The following is a 22,501-nucleotide window of genomic DNA, read 5'->3' on the forward strand; positions in this document are numbered from 1 at the left end:
ATTTCTGCCACCCACAGAGATTCCCGCCCTTCAGCTCCCCCTACAGAAATTCTGTCACCCACCATCACCCAAGAACTTGAACCAAGTGCATAATGATATAATTCACTTCAGACTCAGGTTAGGGAATAGTTTGATTTTCTAGTTGAATAATTCTAGAAAATGCATAGCTTTAGCCCTGAGTCCATTTGGTTTATTGGATTTATGTATTTAAAAACAACTTTGATTTGCTTCATTGCTCACTTCAAAACATCCTGGGCTCCCTCTGCTTCTGAAAACTAGTGTGACTTCCCTACTTCTGCTTCATGCTTAGTGCAAGACCTTGTGTCCCCCATATAAACCTAAATGAAGTCAGTTCTGAAAAATACAGTTTTCAGGTCCTTGTTTGTCTGTACTAGGGATCCAAAGACATTTAAGAAAGTCCCTTTGAGTAGAGTTAACCCAGAGTCAACTTTAATAAAAACATCTGTCTTTTTCGATCATGTCTGTAAGATTAGCCTTCAATAGGATGAGAGAAACCCAGGGGAGTCACAGCTTCCTCCCCCATGTGGCAATTGTCCTAAGTTCTTACAGGAATTGGAGAATTGATTTTGTCTAATTCTAACCAATCACGATGGCCTAACTGGATTGTCGCTAATCTTACAGTTTGTGACTTTTCTCAGTCAGTCCTGTTTTTTAGCATGTTTCGCCTTGTAGTTCCCTGAACAAATTACTGATTTACAGGGCCTAACATATAATCAGTACTTGCTAAGTATGAGGTACAGTGAATCCAGTTCCTACCTTGTACAAATTGGAATTTGACTTGGCTATGAGGAACAGAAATCCTGCAGAGCATGACCTAAATGAGACTGAAACTGGTTTCTCTTTAATACAGATGAAGGTCCAAGGTAGGTGGTCAATCATTGACGTGACATCCCTGAGATGACCTCAAATGCGGTTTTCCTTCTGCTATCTGCACTGATTGCTTATCTTTATCTAAAAACTGAGATAGAGGTGCCTTTTACCTTTTTCTTTCTTAATTTACTCTGGAATAATATATACATAAAGAAAAAGATATAAAAAGACAAAATTCACTCCATTATCATAAAACAAACTCAACCAATATCGAGGTCATGAAAGACAGGATAAGCAGGAACCCAAATATCTCTCATCAGGGTCTTACCTAATCTTTCTCCTCACCACTACCGACACCCCCAAAACAAGTAACTTTTGTCATTGTCCATTCTTGGTTTCTTGTGATTTTGCTAAGTAAATTTTACCCCTATACCCTATAGTTTATTACTGCCTATATTTCAGATTTTTATAAATAGAATGACACAGTGTATCTTTCTGGTCATTGTGTTTATAAGATTCACTTGTTACTATGTGTAACAATGGCTTGTTTTATTGAATAAAACATGGATCTCATTGTGATTTGAATTTGAACTTCCCTGACTATTAATGCAGTTAAGTGATTTTTCATATGGATTTTAGCCACTTGGATAGCTTCTTTAATGAATTACTTATTTAAATCTCTCATCTATTTTTAAATTTTCACTTTTGGTCTTACTGATTCATGCGAACTCTTTGTATATGTTAGAAATAGCTAATTTTCTCACATTCCATGGCTTTGCTGCATAAGACCATCCTTTGATGGTAGAAATTCTTACTTGTAATGTTGTCAATCTTTTATTTGGAGTTAGTATTTTGTTATCTTTTGAAAATTTTTGTGCAAGCTAAGGTCACAAAGTAATTGTCTTCTTCTTTTCTGAAAGGTTTTATTTAATCTTTTATATTTAGATCTACCATCCTCCTAGGATTGACTTTTGTTATAATAGACAGGCTGAGGTGAAAAAACACAACTTACTCTTTTTTTTTTGGTACCGAAGATTGAACTCATGGCCTCACGCTTGCCAGTCAGGCATTTGAACCGCTGAGCTAAATCTCTGGCCCCCAGGATTGACTTGTATGTATGTGTAAATTAAGATTCAGTGTTCCTCTACTGACTAGCCAGTAATTGTTAGTGCAATTTTTGAAAAACTCATCATTTCCCCTCCTCTCTGCCGTTTTACCTTTTTCATTAACTGAGTATCCACACATATATGGAAGCTGCTGAGCTCTTTTGTTCCTCCCAAAATAAACACTACATTTCCCAGCTTCCTTTGCTGTTAGTGTGGTCTTGTGACTAAATTATTTCCAGTGGAATGTAAGTGAATAAAAGGACTTTTTAGAATACTCTTTGCACTGCATCTGTGGGGGGACAAAAAAGAACCCTCATTCTCACCTCAGTCTATATCTGATAATCAATTCTGGATGGATTGCATTTCTAGTTACACAAGAAAAACAGTATGGATGCAAAGCCCGGAAGGTGCAGCTTTGTCCTTCCTTACCTTTGTCTACTAGAGCCCCTGATAGAGTAGATGGTGGCTACCTATACCGTGATAGAATACTTCTTAGTCAGATCGGTGCTTCAAATGCTAAACTTGCCTAGAAGCGCCTTCATAGGTTCATTTAGAAAGAATATTTCACCAGCTATCTAGCATCCATTAGCCCAGTCAAGTGGACATGCAAGAGTAATCAGATTATATTAGACAAACATTTGTGATGAGCATCTATTTTTAACCTCGGTGTAGACTTTTATCAATTTTGATTTTCGTTTTGACTTACTTGAGATGTCATTGCCTAAGCTGATGTCACAGGGAACTTTTCTTATGATTTCCTCTACAGGTATAATAATTTTATTCCTTACAACAGATTCATAATTTATTTTACAATTATCAAGGGCTGAGTTTTTAAATTCTTTTTCATGTAATTAGGTAGTTGTCTTTTTAAAAAGCTATCTTTAATGAACATGTTGGCACATGCCTATAACTCAAGTCTCCTGGGAGGCTTGAATTTCAAATTCAAGCCCAAACTGGAAAACTTAGCAATTTAGTGAGATTTTGCCTCAGAATTAAATAATAATAATAATAATGAAAAGCCGGGGAGGTAGTTCAGTGAAAAGATCCTGGGTTCAATTTATGATCCCAAGTACTACAAAAAAGAAAACAAACTGAAACTCATTATCTTTCCTCTACTAGATTATCCTACTCAAAAACCAATTAACCATATAAATGGAGCTAATCCTGGATTTTGCTCCATTGTCTATATTCCAATGCTGACACCAGTACCACACTTTCGAGCTTGAAATTACATAATGTAATTCTTCTAACTATATTCTTCTTTTTCAAAATTGCCTTGACAGTTCTAGAAGTTTTCCTTTCTGTAATGGTTGATACATTGTGTCAGCTGGAGAAGATCTGAAGTTTAAAGCGATTCAGCAAAGAAGGCCAGGGCCCTTACTTTGTAACATCCTCAGCCTATACAAGAGGAGGGTAGGTATAGAGGTGGTGTGAGTGCTATACCTGCCCTGAGTGCACAGCCTGCTTACCATATAAGGGAGGAAAAGAGGTTTACTCTTCCCCTCTTTTTGCTCTTGCTGCTTTTGCTGTCTTCTACCACCTGGACATGTTGCCCCAGTGCCATGCCCTCTACCTTGGAGCCTGCTGAGTATGGACTGAAACCTCCACAAACTGTGAACTAAATAAACTTTTCCTTCCTTAATTTTAGGTGCTGGGCGTTTCGTCTCAGCAATAAGAGAAAAGTAACTAAGACAATTTTCTAGACAAAATTTTGAATTAGTGTTTCTATTTCTTCAGAATATTTCTAGTATTTTGATTGAAATCTGTTACATTGAGTTGTATTAAATCTATAGATTAGTTTAAAGAGGATAACAGCTTAGGAAGATTGAGTCTTACAATAATGAATATGTCTCCATTTATTTAGGTTGACTTTCACTTCCTTTTGTAATATTTTGTAGTTTCAGTGTATAACTACACAACTTTTACTGAAGTTATTTCTAATTATTTTATTTTATGTGACTGAGAATGGAGTTGTTTCTTAATTTTCTAATCATTTACTGTTTGTACTTGTAAGTGTAATTGCTTTCATATATTCACATTTGAATTTGGATTGCATATATTTTTGTTTATGCAATCTTGTGAATTCAATAATTAACTATTATAAGTTTTTGTGTCGATTCTTTTCTCTTGGCTGTATTCACACTTAATTGTGTCATATGTAAATAAGAGTTTTACACTATTTCCTCCTCTTCGGCTTCCTTCCATTAATTTCCTCGCTGTATTGCACTTGCCTAAACCTTTAGAATTGTATGAAACAGAAGTGGTGACAGATGATATCCCCTACTTGTTTGTAATCTTAAAAAAGAGTTCCATTAAGCCTTACATCCTTGTCTTCAGGTTTTTCATAGGTGCCCTTTATAGTATTAAATGGCAAGGGGGTTGAATCTATTGAAATAATAATATAATGAAAATACTTAATTAAATTTGTGTCTTGCATGTATATATTAATGTAATTTGAGGAAATATTATATTTGTATATTAATATCATTTAAGGAAATACATGATATTGATCTTTTATACTTCTTACTTCAGTTTTGGCAATTTGTGTCTTTCAAGTAATTTTCCACTTTTGTCCAGATTGTTGAATTTATTGTCATAAAGTTGCCCATCGTATCCTCTTATCTTCTTAATGTCTTAAGGACCTATACTTATAGCTCTCTTTTATTCTTTGTTATTTCTTGTTTCTGGCTAGAAATTTATCAATTTTACTTATCTCAAAGTATAACATTTTGACTTAATTTTTCCTCTCTTTTTATTTCATTAATTGCTCTTGTCACTGCACCATTTGAATTGTTTTCTATTTAATTTGCTTATTTTTAAGATAGAACTTTAGATCTGCAACTGAAGTTCTCTTTTTTCTAATATAATCTTTTAAACTTATACTGTTCTCTCTAAATATTACTTTACCTGTAACTTCAAATTTTTGATACTCTTTTTTTATCATTCAGTTCAGATATTTCTGTTTTCTCAAGTGATTTCTATTTTAGAAGATTATTTGCAGCTGTGCTGTTTAATTTCTAAATAATAAGGTTTTTCTTTGTCATTTTACCGTTATTTAATTCATGTATTTTTTCTGTATCTTCACATTTTCTTCTATGTCTTTTCAAAAACCCGTATGTCTACTGTTTATATCTAACAGATCCAAAAAACACAGTTCACATTTTTAGTCTTTCTTATCTCTCTTCTTTATCTTACATAATTTCTGCTGATCTGTATTCAAGTTCACTTGTTCCTCCTTCTGTTATCTCCAATTAGATAAGTCCATCCATTAATTTTTAAGTTATCAGAATTACATACTTGGCGTCCTAGAATTTCCTTTTCTTTATTTCTATTTCTCTGCTGAGGTTTTCCTTTCTTTTAAACATGTTTTTTGTTTGATTTTTAAATTTTGTTGAGAGTAGTCCTTATAGTTGCTTTAAAAATCTTGTACATTGGTTTCAGCATTTGATTCATCTCATATTTGTTTTTGGTTGACTCGTTTCTCTTGGCTCACTGACAGTCACATAACTTGAGATTATATTGTTTGCATTATGAATGTTCTGGAGGGTTTGGAATCCATTTTTTTACCCAATGAGTATTGCTTTCTTTGTTTTAGCACATAGTTTTCTTGGTTGGGTCTGCATTGCAAATTCTATTTCTCTGGCAACAGCTTTGGTCTGTAGGCAGATCTTTTGTCTGTTCATCTTAGTTGCTCTCATTCTAACCTATGACTGGGTAATTTCATGGTTATGTAGAGATAAAGATAAATATAGGTTGGGGAATTTCTATCTGGCCTTTTTCCCTTTTTTTTTTTTTTTTTTTTTTTTTTTCTTTCTTTCTTTCTTGGTCTTTTTCCTTTTTATCGGTACCGGGGATTGAATTTACCACTGCCTGCTTGCAAAGGCAGGCGCTTATGCCGCTGAGCTAAATCCTCAGCCCCTTTTTTCCCTTTTAAGAGTCCCTCACTCTCTTCACCAACCAGCTGAGCTATCAGTTTCACGTTCCTGATTCCCCAGGCTTCCTAGAAAGACTGTAGGTATTTTAGTGCAACTCTAACCTGCCTCTGTGTGGCTGTTTAGCCTACAAGTGAAGGTCTTGGAAAGGAGCCCTTATTAATGTAGCTCTCTGCTCCTAGATAGCAGCACCCTCACACATCTGTGTGCTGTGTTCACTTGTCAACAATTTCAGGCAAGTGGGTTTTATGTTTAGGATTAATTCTCCAAAACATGGGGCTTATCTTAGTCCATCATCCAGAGAACAAAAAGTTCTCTCTAGAACCCTACTAGGCAGGGAGATAAAAGAGAGACCTAATGACAGTGGGTCAGAATTCATACTAGATGACTGCCCTCCTTTCCATAAATCCATAAATGTTTCACTAATAAACGTCCTAGTGTCTTAAATAAGGATATGACTGACAGGATTAAACTTCTCCTCAGTGTCCACACATACTGGTTTTTTGAGCAGAGGCCTCAAAGTAGGTCCAAAATACTCACCTACATTGACTGACTACATTAGGAAAATTATTGTGTTTCAGGTGTGTTCAATGGAGCATGGGTCAAGTCTGGTGATCAGAAACTCAAATTTCATGAAAAATCATCCTCTCTACCCTTGTCCTGGATATTCTCCAGTAAGTATAGTATATATACATATGGTGTGGTAGAATTCAAATACAAGCAAATTAATCAGGGGAAGCTAGAAGCTTCAAAAAGACAGAAAGAGGCCACCGTGAAATTCACACTGAAAAATAGAAACATAAAAAGCACTGGAGTTTATTAAGGAATAACTCACCGAACCATCTGGGAAATAAGGTTAGGGATGAAATACAAGCAGAGAGGGGATGCTCTTTGAACCCATTTGGGGCATACACCCCACAGGGAAAGAACAACTGATATTGAAAATTCACCACGTTATGGGGCTTCTGGGGCTGCCTCATGACTCCAGTTAGAAGGAAACTGAACTTCAAATGGTTTTGATCACCTAGCCATAGTTTTTACAGGTAGGAAGTAGCAAAGTCAGATTATGAACCATGGTCAGCTTATGCTGAGAAAGGCAGGCAATGAAGTATGGCAGAAACTTTGAAGCTTTCCCTGGTTTTGATGTTCTTAGAATTTTCCAGTTCTTATGATACTGAATCTTCTTCATTGGTCACTCAAGAAAATAAATTGAAAGACACATGAGCAGACTTGTGTTGAAAAAAATTAAAAACTTAGTCATGAAAATCTATTTAAGACAAAAAGTACACATTTTAGTGTGCCATTATTCATGACAAGTTATGTATGCAACCCCTCATAATGCATCCCAGTCCTTTAGAATGAAAGCATCTAGGCCTGAGTCACATCATTCTGGAGCCAGGGAATTGGCCCATATTCAGATGCTAGCACTCAGCGGAAATGAAGCAGAACCTAAAGATTTCTTCAGGCTTTATGGTAAAGAAGCCAGAGGCAGCCGAGCTGAAGCCTGGTTTCTGTCATCCACTCCTAGCCCCTGTCCTTCGCAGCTCTAACTGGGCCTGCATTCAATCCTGTCTTTTAGAGCTATTGACAAGGCTGCCTGAAAACCATAGCCCAAATGCCATTTCCTTTCAAATTCATTTTTCCAGCCTCAGAGAAAGCCAATTGGATCTCTCAATTATCAAATTGTACAGCCATGAGCTTACATACTTCTGAAAGGCAATACAATGTGTCTTTTCTGTGGAAATGTCATACTTACGTTGAGGGGAGTGAACAGATTATTTAACATATTCATTCTATCTATGTGGTCCATTAAGAGGGTTGCAAAAGTGAAATGTGCTTTTTGCTCAGGCTGTGATAGAATCCTCAGTTCTCTTAGAAGCTCTGAGGCACTGATAGCATCTACACCTAATCTTGTATTATCTGTTTTCTCTTTCTACACTTCCACCTGGCCTAAAGCTATAAATGAACAAATGCAGTTTCTCTTTTGACACACTTATGCTAATTTTGGCAATGTTTTAGCACCTTTAAAGGCTAATTAAGTCAGTATTTTTAAAAAATAAAAGCAACTTCCATTTCTTGGTCCCATACTTTGTGTTAAGCAGTATTTAGGCACTGTAAAAATGCTATATATATTACATATATATATATATATATATATATATATAGTATGGTGGCTTATATCAGTAATCACAGCACTCAGGAGACTGAGGCAGGAGGATCACTGCAAGTTCAAGGCCTGCCTCAACTATACAGTGAGACTCTGTCTCAAAAAAAAAAAAAACAGTGGTATATAGTTTTAGAAACTAACTTTTGCTAATGAAAATAGCATATAAGACTTCCTGAGAACATGGCGGACAGACAGCAGCAGCTACTGAAGGCTCTCTAAAGGCTCGGCTCAGAGGCCAGGAATGATGCGGACTAAGGAGATACGAACCAGTAGAGATATGCTCTGCTGACTCAGGAACGAACTGGGCTGAGAGAATCTAACTTAGAATACAGTCCTGGCGCTAAAATAGGAACAGTAAAATCTCGGTGTGGAGGCTCGACCCCGCGCCATTGGAAACCGCGGTTTGGATTTCCCGCCGCCCAGCGGCTGGCTGCCTCCACAGCGGCTCGGCAAGGAGAGACGCGCCGAGCTCTGGGAACCGGAGTCTGCGAACGGAGTCCCCGCGCCATTGGAAACCGCGGCTTGGATTTCCCGCCGCCCAGCAGCTGGCTGCCTCCACAGCGGCTCGGCAAGGAGAGACGCGCTGAGCTCTGGGAACGGGAGTCTGGGAACGGAGTCGGAAACAGGACGGACAAGGAGGAAAACTGACTGGTGGCGAGGTGAGCAAGAAACTGATCCCCTACCACAGTTTGACTCCAGCGGAGGTTTTTCTGGGCTCGGGCAGTCCTGTAAGAGCAGGGCGCGGTGACAACTCCAGCCGCACATTCCCCTCTCGGACGGGATTGGTGAAAGGTGCCTGGCCTGAGTGACGCTGCTGGCGGACTCCCTAGGCTGGCCTAACCCAGATCCCAGAGCCTGACAGTGGCCCGGAGGAGCGACCGACTCCCGCGTAGGCTGCCTCCTCCGCAACTCCCTGGGGCGCAGCGGTGGGCGGGAACACCTAGCCAGCGCAATTTGATCAGGCTGTGGCTGACAGGCAGGGAAGCCGGGCCTCCTATGTAAGATTGCATTTTATAAGGAACAGAAAATATGGGGAAGGGAAGCAACAAAAAAGGCTCCTCGGCCCCCAATCCTGAGAAACAGGCAATAGTGGACACCGCACCAATATACATTAAGCGCCATCTAGAGAGCCTCATAGACCAATTCAGGAATGAAGTTATCAATGACCTGAAGCTAGAAGTATGCAGAATAGTTAGAGAAATGCTAAGCACCACCCAGGAAAAAGCAGATGGTGGAATGGAAGAACAGAAAAAGAGGGGAGAATTGCTTGATGGAGAAAACAGAGAAAGCATTGAGTATGTGAAGCAGGTTCAAAGAGACTATCAAGAAATTAAGAAGTCTATCCAAGACTGGCATAACAGCTTGAAAGAAACTAAGGACAGACTATCTGAATCGGAGGGCAGACTTGAAACATGGGAGAATGAAATGAAAAACTTCTTAAAAATAACAAAGAAACACACAGCAATAATACAAAGACAAGAAGATGATAAGAGGAGCCATAACTTAAGGATTAAGAACATAAAAGAAGAAGTAGGGACACAAACAAGTGAACTACAAAAGCTACTCACAGAAATAATCCAGGAGAATTTTCCTAATTTAGCAAAAGGTAAAGATACTCAGATGTATGAGGCATACAGGACCCCAGCTACCTACAACCCTAACAGAGAAACACCCAGGCATATAATAATAAAAATTCCAGAAATTCAATACAAGAACAGAATATTAAAAGCTGTAAGAGACAAGAAACAGATCACTTACAAGGGAATACCCATCAGAATTACAGCAGATTTCTCTTCACAAACCATCAAATCACGAAGAGCATGGGGAGAAATAATTCAAGCTTTGAAAGATAATAATCTCCAGCCAAGATTGAGATATCCTGCACAACTGTCCCTGGAAATTGATGGAAAAACGAGGTGCTTCCAGGATAAAGAGGAACTGGGGGAATTTGCAACCACCAATTCAACCCTACAGAAAGTATTGCAGGATATTCTAAAAAAAGAAAAATACAAAGAACCCAGAAATAGTGGCGGGGAGGCCACAACGAATGGAGCAGAGAACAAAATGAAGAAGACAAACTGACAGCTACTGACAGAAAAAGAGCTCAACAGAAATGAGACAGAGAAGATTGGATGATAGGAACAGCTTTTTTGGGAGAAAATGACATCTTAATAGGTAATGCTGATTTAGTACCATCTTGTTTTGAAGTCTCATCTAGCTTTTGTTCTTCTGTCTCCAATGGTCTAAACAGGTTGTATCTTATTGGATTTTGTTATGTACGATAGTATAAGCAAAAACCTTTTAAGGACAAGGAGATTATACAGAGACCATTGTTCATTTTCTGTTAGTCGATTCTAAATACTCTATAATGCTGTCATTCTCTTAAATGGTTTTACATTGTTTTGATATACTTAATGCTACAGTATATGAAGTTGTACTCAAGGACTTCAGGGAGGGAGTCAATATGGTAACTATTTTTGGGTCAGGATTATCTGGTGGTGAAACACTATTCTGCTTAAATGGTTATGTTTTGATCTGCCCTGTTTCGCTGTTATGCCCCCTTTTTTCTCAATCTCCACTCCATTATTTACTTTTTTATTTTTATCCATTTAATTAAAGGGAAAAATATAGCAGGATATAATATAGTAACCCACTTTGACTTTCTATTATCTCGATTTGAAGCCCTGTATTACTCTCACCATCTTGTTTTTGACTGAGGTTCCTCTATTCTGTTTTGCTGGATAGTATCAGGTTCAAAAGTTTAGGCATCAGCTGAGAAGATAATGAGATTCATTATAATGCCCATTCTCGTTGACTTTTATCTACTTTTGAAGACCTACAATATCTCCAATGTTTTGGTTTTGTCGGTTTTATTCTTTACGGTTTTGTTCAATTGTATAACAACTAATGATATAGGCAATTCTATTAGAAATAGCGGGAGGCATTATGGTAACCATTGTTGATCACCTTGTATTATGTTTTTATATTATCTATTATGTCCACCCTTTTGACTTGACCGATTCTGTTCTGTTATGTCACATTTGGTTTTACTCTCTTCCAAAAAAGCAATAAGAACCGTGGGAGCAATGAAACCCAAAATGTGTAATAGTCATTGTACAAAAGAGAGGAAAAGAAAGTGCTCTAAACTATATAACTGCATGTATATTTAAGTGTATAAGATGGAAAATGGTATCACAGAGTTTTATTGGATCATTGAACAGAACTGTTTGCAGTATCATTGTTGGAATGTCCACTCTACAAGCTTTAATTTTGTGACTTGAACAATTATTTCTAAGATGGCAATATGTAATCCATTAACTAGTGATTGCCTACTGCGCATTTTTTTCTCCTGTAAATCTGTATAACTTGTACCCCTTCACTGTTTTTTTTTCTTTCTTTTCTTTTCTCCTTAAATTAAAAAAAAAAAAAAGAAAGAAAGAAAATAGCATATAAGTGTAGTGCCTTAACAGAAAGAACTTTAAATAACACTGAAACCAAATTTGATCTAAATGCCTCTTCTCACTTGAGATTTTGCTCTACCTAAAACTTGTTATGGTTTGTGTCTGGATGTCCCTCCAAAGCTTCATGTGATCATGGGGGTGGGCTTTTTGTAGGAGGCTGACACTAGAGTTTGTGACTGGTTCATTGCCTCATTCAGGCACTGGGGACATGAGTGCTATAGCTTCCTTAGGGTGGGTGGCCTGCATAGAATATAAGGGATGGAGAGAGGTTCTCTCTCCCCTTTTAGCTCTTGTTACTTTAGGTATCTTTCATCACCATTAACTGTTGCCCTTCTGCCATAGCCACCCTGCTTTAGAGCCAACTGATTATGGACTGAAACTTCCACAAACTGTGAGATAAATAAACCTTTCCTTTCTTAATTTTGGACGTCAGATATTTTTGTCTCAGCAATGAGAGAAAAGTAACTAAGACAAAGCTTTGCAGTGTGGTGTGCCTGCATTATACACAAATATTCCTATAGAAGACATACGGTACAGTGCTTGTGTGCATGCATTCATTTTATAAACAGAATCATTTATATGCTTCAGGCTGCAATTAGCTTTTCACACTCCATAATATGTGAATGTCGGTAACAGTTCTGACTCACAATACCCTAAATGAGTATTTCCAAATTGTGTTTAGCTATTCCTTCTTTTGGCATACAGTCAGGTTACTTGCTTTCCTTTTCTTTTGCTAATACAGAATTCTTTTATTTTTCATAGTATTTAGTGTTTCTTAGCTTCCATGTTAACAATACAGGAGTTACAAGTGCCAAAGTCCACCAAGTCTAGGCTGCAGGGTACACAAACAAGATTTTAAAATCTCAATTCTAGGATACAATTATTGGAGACCACTACTAAATGGCTCTGAGCAGGATTTAAAATTAACTAATTGACTTTCTATGTTGTTGTAGTCACGGGTTGTACACAGAGAACAACTAGGATTAGCACATGGAGTTTGTAATATTTTTATAATGGTCACCACGAGTTAACACAGGAAAATGTAGGAAATCTATCCGCAACACCAAAAACATAGATTATTTAGTCAAGAGCCTCAACCCCATGGCAATGTCCCACATGAGTCCAGATAAAAACCCAGAGCTCAGTACAGTGCCTCCCACGAATCCAACTGGAAGTCCAGAGCCCACAGAAGGACTCACGCCAGTCTCTTTTACGGATCCGTGCCGGGAAGACCCAAGGGTCAGTGGTGGAAGCCAGAAAGTCTATGCCAGCAGGATGAAGGAGCTGTGCTAGTGAGATGAGGGTTCTACACTGGAGCCAAGAAGTCACACTCACAATAAAGACCAGGGCTATCCTGAAAGACACCACAGCTGTCCTCAGCGACACTGAGGCCCCGAGCTCCTCCGTCGACAAGCACAGTCGGGTACATTCCAGAAAGCAGCGTGATGAGTTCATCCTGGAGACCAAGCAGCACACGTTTTCCCCTCTGGAGCCAGGAAGCAATGCTCAATGTGAGGACCAAACCTTCTCCAGGAGAACCAACAGCTCAGACAGCAACTCATAGGAGAACCCACAATGTCTCCTTAACGCCTCAATCCCTCTCCCCTCCCCTCACCTATTTTTCCTGGCAACCCTCTTCAGGTGGAGCATCTTCTCTCAATGCCATGCTGATGTAATCCAGCTGGTGTTAAGTTGACCACCAGTTCTCAAACTATAACATATGTTTATCTATGAGTCTGTCCTAGGCCTAAGCCCCTTGTCTAGAGATGGGAGTGGATTCATAGTTTCATAGTGAGTAAACTTCTATGAATCACTAGTCTTGGCTAAGGCCTGTAGTGGACTGTGATACTAGTGACACTTCAAAGGCAAGATAAGGCCAGATCTGAGGACCTCTGGCTCCAACCCCAATTAAGTAGATAGAAACTGCAGGTGCAGGCATTTCACTCCTGATGTCTCATTCCCACCATAAATATCATCATGGAGATAAGACAGTTCTCCTAAATTGACCAAACTTAGGAGAAGTGTTTGAAGTGACTCCCAAGGTCCTGCTCAGTTCCTATGCTTCTGGCAGTATCCCTTCTCTTTGTTTGAAAACCTAATAAATATGGGCCACTCAGAGAAGTTTTTGTCTCAGTCCCTAGAGTCTTGAATTCTGCCAGCGGATTTTGATCCTCCTGGAGATATAAAATCATACTACTTGTGTCATTCATTTAAGTCATTGCTATACACTCGTTTGGGAGACTGGGGATCTTGGCCAGGTCTCTGATATGCAATTATAGCCATAATTACTGGCCTATTATTTTGAGGCTAGTGGAGAGAGGAAAAAACTGAACAAATGATAGCTTTGAGATAGTAGCTCTGAGATCAATTATATACTTTTCAAACAATAAAATGGACAACCAAACCATAGGAAACACATAGTTGTCATTTTATTTTGGTTGCCTTGTGTTTTTCATTAATTTTTGAATTTTTTACTTTAAAGAAAATAAAATCCAACAAAACAGAACAGAGCAAAGGCAATCAAAATAGAGCAGCAAAACTGGTACAGAGCTTCAAATCAGGATACTAGGAAAATAACAACAGCTACCATGATGTATTTTGTTATCTTCACATTAGTTGTCTGTTCCATCAAGTATAGCAAAATCAAACCAAAGCAAAACAGAATAAAACCAATCAAAATATAACACTGAATAAAGCAAAACAAAACAGTGAGAACAATATTGGACTTCAAAGACAGACAGATGGAAGTCCCTTACATTTGCTAAATTGCATACTGCCATCCTTCCAATAGACTGCTGGCCTCAGGCCTGCAAAATCAACCAAACAATAAAGCATTTAATTGCTTTTTGTACCTCAGTTGCTACCAACTCAGTAGGTCTTCCGGTTGCTTACTGGGTAGGGATGTTTGGGGTTGATTCTCAGCCTGCAGGCCTGCAGGCTCATGAGAGGTGCTGACTTTTCTCTTTCTGGACCCCACATGTCTTGCACAGCTTATCAGAAAGGCTGACTAGTTGGCTCCTTGTTTGGTTTCTCCCAGTCCCAGCATGGCTGATTCTCAGGAGGCGCTGACTTTTCTCTTTGTGGACCCTATATGGCTTGCGTCCTTGTGTTTTTAATTAGAAAGCAGCCAAAATCTCCTGTAGAAATGAGAAGAAAAAACTCTTAAGAAGATCTTTATTAGGTAGATGAAGACCTCATTCTTTCCAGATTCTCCATGCAAATCTATTTCCTGTGTCCTCTACAGGTACAGGAAGTCCTACAGACAGAGCTCTGAGGGTGCACTACCCTCTCAAGTAGCTGCACTTCCATCCTTCAGAAGCACAACTGAAAACATTTGATTTTGTTTATTTTTTCAAAAATTAATAGGTTTTTGTCACCCGAGATACTCAAACATTATAGAAACGTATAAAGCAAAAAGTAACAAAATGCATTCCATTTCCCTATTCCAATGTTATTTTCAGTATGCTTCGTGTATCTCTTTCTCCCCCCTCCCTTTTCTTTTCTCCTTTCCCACAAAGTGTAATTTCCTATAAATGACTATAAATAGCCTTATTTTTATAGAACTAGCATTTTTCACACAGCATGTTCTATATATCTTTGACAATACTAATAGATCTTATTTGTCTTTGGTAGTGGCTAAATCATAACCACATAATTTATGCTATACTTGATCATTTATCCATTTATTTATTCATCTGTTTGTCTCTCAAATATTTCTTTTGCGGCAATGTGCTCAATACTAAAGCGCATAATGGTAAGCACAATGGGCACAGTATGAGGCCTCTAGGGATTTTGGTTCAGGAGGAAAAATAAGCAAAAACGTTGTGTGATAAATCTTATGGTACCTAGTTCAGGAGTTGTGATTAGGAAAGTTTAGGTGATAAAAGTAATGACTATGCTGAGAAATCACAGAGGATAAGATAAAGCTTGCAAAGCCAAAAAGACAAGGTATTTAATCTAGGCAACAGCATTTGCAAAGACGTGGTCATTCTGTAAAAATGAAGATACTTTATGCAGCTGGAATTCATTGTTTGGGGTATGAAGACAGATGGCGCTGCAGTTTAGATAGTGGTGCTGTCCTTGATCTGTGACCCTTAAAAATGAATCAGAAATTATTGTACAAGGAGAGCTACATTCTATCCCTAAACCACCTAGTTGCATTCAAACCCAGGCATGACTCAAGTGAAAAGGGGGAAAATTAGTTTTATTTTAACAGGGCTTGTAGAAAATTATAAATATGATAAAAAATTTTGTAAGTATGTTCAAAATGAGGGGGTTTAAATACTCAGTAGTGAAAGGACATACATTGTCTCTTTCTAGCACATGATATTGTTAAATGGGAGTATAAAACAAAGTGTGTCTGTACAAGAATCATTACCTCAGTGCCTATGTATTAATTGCCTAGATTCATCTGGCTTTATGAGTGGATTTGAAGTAAAAAAAAAATACCATAGAAATAGGAAGGTGTTAATATTATATAAATACTTGAATGTTTTAGCATCAGACCCACAGTGAGGAGCAGACAGCCATACTTTTCCTAGCTAAAAAGGAATGAATCCTGCAAAGCACTTGTAACATGGCTTGGTGTTCATGTGCTCTGGGAACAAATGCACGTCCACAATTAAGCGGCACATGGAACATTGGGAACATAAAAGTCAGCAAAAGGCAGAAAAATTGTGCCTGGGAAAAGAGAGTAGTGCAGTCACCAGCTATGATGCCTTCCACCTGGGAAGCTGACAGGAAGCAGGACCAGCACGGGACATGGGCTGCAGAGTTGGCTCATCCTCATGAAACTACACAAGAAGGTGCTGGAAATGGTCCCATTCCAGCTATTGATGGGAGCCATGCCCACCAAACATGAGTCCCATGCCAGATAATTGCCTTGGTGGGTCCTTAGGGAGTCACTTCTTAGGATATTCCTTGCTCTTTAGTGTATACAATTATATCCCTCACCTGACTTCAGTGATATGTAGGGCCAGTAGTGGTGGCAGTGGTGGTGGCATCCACTTTTACTATACACACAAAAACAGGAAATGAGGGGCTAAAGATAAAGATGTTTCTCCAAGAGCGCATTTCCTTATATCTTTGGAATCATTTGTTTGGCAAGCAAAATCATTTGTAGGTGGGAAGCAAAATTCTGCTCTCTGACAGAGGACAGAATTCCTATTCCATCAGCCACTATATTATAGCAGGGAACGGAAAGAAGCCACAGAGAAGGAGCTGTGCCTGCACCTCCAGAGTCTAGCAAGCTTCTAGTTCCACACTTGACTGCAGTGCAGGACCCTTTGTGCATTGCTCTGTTAACTAATAGACCAAAAAAAAGAGTAAGGTTCTGATTTCAAATGGGAGGATCAAAAGGATAACACAGGGAACACGAAATTAAAAAATAATTGATAATTTTCACATTTAAAAGTACTCTCGTTTCCTCAAGAATAGGTTGGAAAATTTAGGGAATTTTTGTATCCTTCACCAAAAAAAATTCTGGCAAGTGAAAGAGCTATGGTCCCATTTACTTTCTAAATTCTGAGATTCCTTGAGCTTTCTGGTTAAAATATCTCTCACTTTTCTCTTTGTGTTGAGCAAGTCTGTTGAGTGCATATCAGGACATAGAGGTGACTTGCATAGACTGTCTGATTAGTTTTCTCTCCCTGATGAAACACAATACCCAAAACCCAAAATTAAGGATGGAAAGGTTATTTAGCTCACAGTTTGTAAGGATTTCAGCCCCTAATCAGCTGGTTCCAAGGCAGGGTGGCCTGGCACAGAGGCAGCAGTTCAAGGCAGCAGAAGACAGCAAAAGCAACAAGAGCTAATGTGGGGGTGGAGAGAAGCTTCTTTTCTTCCCTTATATTGTAAACAGGCTATGGCACCATAGGGTAGGTATAGCACTCACACCATCTCCAGTTCTCCTGTGGCAAAGGATAAGGATGTTTACAAAATGAGAACACTGCCTGATGAGTCACTTCATTAAACTTATAAACTCAAGTTGATACAATGTATCAACCATTACATTGTCCAATGTACCAAGAGACAAAACTGCATTGATCACATTTGAACCCTAGTGGTTAGGACAGAAGCAAATCATTCCAAGACAGTGGGAAAGGATTTGCTAATTAATTAAATTCCAATGGTGATATTAAAGGTACCTCACACATTAGAGGAAAATGTTTATTGGCTATATATTGCACCAAGAAATAGAAAAGATAAATATTTGTGCTTCTACTGAGACACATTTAAAATTCCCAAACACCCGTGGTGTAATCTGCTAAGCAATTTACCCAACTGCTTTGCATTTCTTCCTGAACATGTGATTACTGGGATATTTATTCTAGCCTACATTTGATGATTATTTGCAGTTGTTATTTGTCTGATTTTTAAGTGCATGGTAACACAGGTTATATATGAGCTATTACAAAATCTCTTCTGAGTTTTAAAATTATGATCAATTTCTTTCTGGATTGACAAAATATACAAACTTCAATCTTGGAAATCTGTTCCAGAACAAAAATATAGTGGTACTGTGTTTTCAAGTCATGGAAGTGGGCTTTCTGGTTAAATCAAATGCACTAGTTAGGAATGAGTTACTATGCATTCGGTATACCTAAAATACAATAGAGTTTGCATCATGATCAAACAGGAAGCTTTGAAGTTGAGGAATTGTAGAATCTTATAAAATGCTTGGTGGGGGAATCATCCAGCATTGACCATGAATATACAGTCCATGGGACAAGCACCTAGAGGAGCGCTCTAGTTGGCCAATTGTTGAAAAGTACCATTTGCCATCCATTTGCTTATTGCCATTTTCATATTCAAAACTGACTGTTCAGGAGTAAATGAAATGAAGTATTTTAGTTACATTTGATCACCAAACGCATGCCTGATAAACTAGTTTAAGAAGAAATGAGAAATGTAAAGACCAGCTATGAAGTTTGAGGAGAAATCTAGTCTGCAAGTAAAATGCATCTTGTTGAAGCCAAGGACTACAGAGGTGAAAGGGAAAAGATAAAAGTTGACAAAGGAAAAAGCCAAAGAGTAAAGGGAACACTGTCAAAGCTCCTCAGGGTGTAAGCAGTAGGGATCAGGCATTTGGCAGATTACTTTTTAACACTGAGCATCTAAGTGAGTCCGTATTCCTTCCTGTGGAGTCACATTTGCATTCTTTGCTTCTGGAAGTAGTGTGGATAGATTTACTTCACAACAGCCCTTTCCCTTTGTTTCATAATTGCCTTGGGTCTCCTCTCTCTCACACCATGAATTCTTTGACAGCAGGCTCTTTGTCTTTCATTTTTGTGTTTCTAAAGCACATAGTATCATGGCAGGCACAAAATGGTACATATTAAATATTTGGAAAAGGAAGAATGTGGTGAGGGAAGCAAATAAAATGAGAAGGTGAGTCAAACTGGGGGTTAGTCATTTGTTATTCACCTTCAAACTAAACAGCTAAAAGAAACAGATCCCAGGTCAATATCTTTAGTTTACAGAATGGTAAACTGAGATGCCCCGGCAAAAGGAGCAACTTGTCCAACCAAGGTCTAGGTCAGGCAGCTGGGTCAGAAACTAAGCCCATGCTATCCACTGTTCACCTCCTACCTACCTGGTGAGCAATCTGGCTTCATCAAAGAGCTCAGTTTCTATTTTACAGTGTCTGGGGCCCAAGGAAATAGCTACATGAAAAATATCTTTTAATCAGTAGACAGTGGCCCATGATGGCTCTAGTTCTCATGGGCCTAGGTTGAAGCCAGTAAAACTGACCACAGGACACATTGGGTGTGCATCACTTGAAATTCACTAGAGAAACAGATTTAATATTAAATATATGTTATACACACACACACACACACACACACACACACTCATATATATATATATATATATATATATAAATTTACAGAGTAAACTTACAGTAGGTGCCTACAGAGTTGGGGTGAAAGGATGCAAAACAGTTTTGTATGCACTGGAGAACTAGGGGGTGCAGTTTAAAGTCCAGGACCCGACACTCACTGTAGGGCATGGTATGATTCCACACCAGAAAGCTGAAAGGTCTGCATTAGGTTAAAAGGTCTGTGCTGGAGGCCTGAAGGAACTGGAGACCAGGGTCCAAAGCTGATGATTAGGACTGGAGCTAGGGCAGACTCCCTTCTTTATTCCATCCAGGCTACAAGCTTGTTCGTTGGTGCCACCCACATCTAGGGTGGGTCTTCCCTCCTCAGTTTGTGGACTACATGTCAATCGTCTTCCAGTAGACCCAAAACTGTGCTCCGATAATTCACTAAGCATTTCTTAATACATCCGAGTTGACATCACAATTAACTATCACAGATTGGTTCTAGAAATTTGAATTTTAAAAACAGCTATTTGATTACATCCTCATAAATAATCAAATAGCCTAAAACCTTAAGAAAATAGAAGTGTCTACACAGGCACGGTGGAAAGTCAGCCCTCCTTCTTCTGTCTCCACTCAGACCAGTTTCTACCTGCACTGTAGGTATGCATGTGTCTTAGTTTCTGTGGATCTTACACAGTTTCTTTGTGGTTATACGAGCTAAACATGAATAAGTAGTGTAATTTACTTCTTTTTTATCATGCAAAGATTGGCATATTAAAATTGCTATTTTTATCATGCAAAGATTGGCATATTAAATACATATTAAAATTGTTATTTTTATCATGCAAAGATTGGCATTTTAAAATACGTATTAAAAATTGCTCTTTTTATTGTTAGTACACATTCGCAGTACGTAATGTTTATACTCCTTGTGTGGATAGTACATGTATGTGTCACATCTTACTTCCTTTTTCCCTTCCTCTCCCCATTTTTTGACATTATTCCCATCTGAGAAAGATCTATCTTTCTTGCTCTTTTTTTAAAACTTAATATATATCTTAGAGAATCCTCTTATCAATACCCCCCAAAAAAATGTTTACCTCACTTCAAATCATTCTATTGGATTAAAGCAATGCAATTTAATTAAAGGGCCTCTGATTGATCAGTTTTGTATTATTTCTGAGCCTTTGAAGTTAGGAAATTTCCTTTAATGACTTCCTTTAATGACTTGCATGGTATATACTCCAAAGGTTTCATGTTTGTAGTCTTTTCATATTGCTAGTTACCCTCCTTGTGGCTCTACCAATTGGCATTCAAGTCTATAGTCTGAGAGTACCTGATTCTTTACAGCTTTCACATCAGAGTGTTACCAAACTCTAAGTTGTTAGCCAATCGGATGGGTGAAAATGGTACTTCAGGAAACTTTAATTTACACTTATTTTAGTAATGAGTTTGAGAATATTTGAGATGCTAGAAAATGGAATTACAGGATCAAACTAAAACATGATTTGCTTCTGTTACAAAAACTGAATCCCAGCACAGAGCTGGTCCCAGAGCAGGAGACCTCAGCCTTTCTGGGATTTTGGATCAGAGTACCCCTCAGCACAAGCACTTCACATTAGCTTATTCCAAATCAGATATACTTGGATGGCAAAGACTGGTGTCCCTGTTTTATAGATCAGGAACCTGAGGTTGAGAGAGGACCATTTTCCAAAGACCTGATAAGTGACACAGCACAGACTCCAACCTGGATTTGGAGAACTCCTGGATTGCAACCACTAACCACCACTGCTTTTTCGAATGCTTGTATCTGTGCATGGAGTTTGAATTAGGTCAGTTGTATGCTGTTCTTCTCCCATAGGATTTATGCTCTTCTCCTTGGCCTACACATCTTCCAACTGCATGGCCTGTTTAGAAGGACATATTTTTTATTTAATGTAGCTGTGTTTCATTGCTTTTCTCTGTGGAATTTTGAGATGCAGCAAGTTTACTCTCTGGCAGTTGCTACTTCCCTGCACTTTACCCTTTTCTGCTGGTGCCTTGATAAAAACCACTGAGTTTGTAGCAAATGATAAATATTGATCTTTCTCCCTCCCTTTTATATAAGTATAGCAGTTGGAGCATTGTGCTATGTAATAATAATAACAATAATAATAATAATAATAAAAGTAACTGGGCAAAATTTATTATAACCTCAATCATATATGAGGGACAGCATAATCATATTAAAGGCAATGTGATGTTGGACAATTTTTAATTTTCTTATTAAGTACAAGTGGACTTTTCCAAAACTACCTAGAAAAGACTAGTTTTTCTCAAGTGGAACTATTATATAGGAAAGATTGAAAATTTCAAAAAAATAAAAAAAAGAAAATTTCAAAAGTCAGTTCTCTGGATATGTGGCAGATATGTTTATACTTTCACAATTAGCGGGAATTTTAATCCTCCACTGAATAAGTGCACACTCTGCTATAATGGATTGGGAGCCCAAAGGGCAATGGTCATCTGTCTAGGAAGCCTTAACCCAGCTGTAAAATAGCTGACACGTACTTTCCTCTCTCCCCTCTCAGTTTGCAAACCTTCCAGTTTCCTATGATTTCCATTGCACTTAAGCATCCACGCTCTTTCCCAGTAGTCACATTCAGAATGCTTTCTGTGCCAACTCAGGACAGCATTTCTCTAGATGGTGCTTGCTTCTCCATCTGGGCCTCTCACTTCCTTCTGCTGCCTGGAACCCTTGGGCTGTTCTGAGAAGACAGCTGTTCCGAAGCCAGGCTGCATGGCACAATGCAGAAAGTGTTCCCGTCTTTCATCTTGGATGTCCTAAAAACCAAGGCAAATCAAATGACTAGAAAATTGCTACGAAAACACAGCTCTAGGGACTGACATGAATGAAGTTCACTTGAGGGATAAAAGACTTTTAACGAATCACCACCCATATACCACGATTTATCTCATCCTTCAGACCACCCACAAAGATGCTGTCTTTTGTCTTGTGTAGAAATAGGTCAGGAAGAGGGACTTGAAAAAGAAGGGAAAAATAACTAAGAAATAGGCATCGTAGTCTTTCTTCTCTCTGCTTCTACTGGAGCATCCTCTTTTTTGCTTTATATGGTGAACTTCCTCTTTAGACACACTTTGAAATTACCTAGTGAGTTTTAAAAGATGCCTAGATCCCA

Source organism: Cavia porcellus, unplaced genomic scaffold (assembly GCF_034190915.1).
Source record: "Cavia porcellus strain 051 isolate PalLab524CR breed Dunkin Hartley unplaced genomic scaffold, mCavPor4.1 scaffold_19, whole genome shotgun sequence".
In the NCBI taxonomy this organism is placed as follows: Eukaryota; Metazoa; Chordata; class Mammalia; order Rodentia; family Caviidae; genus Cavia; species Cavia porcellus.